The 1339-nt window shown below is 44.2% G+C and overlaps 1 pseudogene across 1 annotated transcript; it reads left to right on the top strand.

The window, feature by feature from the left end:
• The first annotated feature begins 266 nt into the window (after nucleotides 1–266).
• On the top strand, nucleotides 267–750 carry LOC307107374 (U1 small nuclear ribonucleoprotein C-like; annotated as a pseudogene). Its single transcript has one exon. The product of its transcript is annotated as a U1 small nuclear ribonucleoprotein C-like (transcript).
• Nucleotides 751–1339: the final 589 nt, after the last annotated feature.

The following is a 1339-nucleotide window of genomic DNA, read 5'->3' as shown; positions in this document are numbered from 1 at the left end:
GAAATATTATGATAAAAGATAAGGCAGAGAAGGGGGATAGTGATACATAAAAAATATTTTAAAAAATGGTCATGAAGTTTTCCAGGGAAGAACCTTCCCAGTGGAGGGAACAGCACAGCAAAGATTTTAATACCAGCATTGTGTTGTCAAGTTTGAGTAATCCTGAGGAGTCCACTGTAACTGAAATGGAAATGATGAAAGTTAATAGAAAATGAAGTCAGGGTCATTTCTGGCAATTGCAGAGTGGCCAACAGCCTGCAGAACAACATGCCTAAGTCTTATTGAGACCACTGCGATCCATGCCTCACCCATGACTCTCCGTCTGTGAGAAAGACACAATGCAGTGATAGGAAACACAAAGAGAATGTGAAAGACTGCTATCAGAAACGGATGGAAGAGCAGGCTCAGAGCCTGGTTAACAAAACAACCACAGCATTTCAGCAAGGGAAGATAGATACCTCCTACTCCATTTTCTGCTCCTCCTCCTGCAGGGGCAATGATCCCACCTCTCCCCAGTGTTCCAGGTCCACCTCGCCCTGGTATGATGCCAACACCCCATATGGGGTCCCTGCCATGATGCCAATGATGGTTCCTCCTCCTTCTGGGATGATGCCAGTGGGACCTGCTCCTGGAATGCGGCCACCTATGGGAGGGCACATGCCAATGATGCTTGGGCCCCCAATGCTGAGAACTCCTGCCCATCCCATGATGGTGTCCACTCAGCCCAGAATGACTAGACCAGATAGATAAGGAGAAAGGGGAGCCTCTTTCTATCAGGCTTCTGTTACTTGTTCTACTTCACCAGGAGATCGTGGTGCTGTGACTCTGGGTGTTTTCTAACAGCAGACAAGGAAGACTCACTCCCTCTTCCTATCTAAGAGAGAATAGTTTTGGAGGGGAGTAGTGGGATTAAAAAAAATCATTTGTATTGTGAAATGTGAAAATAAAATTGTCAACTCTTTAACTTAAAAAAAAAAAAATGAGGTCAGGAAGGTAAGGAGCTTGCAAAATGTCCTATGGAGCAAGGGTGGAAACAGGGTGACCATTTCAGAGAATATTTGAAACAAACCAGGGAAGCAATGCTGGGACTTAGACAAGAGTGGCAACAGTGGAGGTGCTGGGACATAATCAGGTTGCAGAGATATTTTAAAGGTAAATTGAGAGGGTTGGCTAATAGATACGATGTTGGGTGTGGGCAGCCAGATTTCTAGTTTGTGAATTAAAAAATAGAGAAGACTAATCAAGTTGACTAAGTTGAGCAACATTAGGTTAGATAAGTACAAGTCAAGCAAGGGGAACCCTGAGTTCAGAAATGAGGATTTAGGTAAAAGCCAGGAAT

The sequence above is a fragment of the Cnephaeus nilssonii genome (genome assembly GCF_951640355.1).
Source record: "Cnephaeus nilssonii genome assembly, chromosome: 11".
NCBI lineage: Eukaryota > Metazoa > Chordata > Mammalia > Chiroptera > Vespertilionidae > Cnephaeus > Cnephaeus nilssonii.
This window is presented reverse-complemented; position numbering and strand designations above follow the sequence as displayed.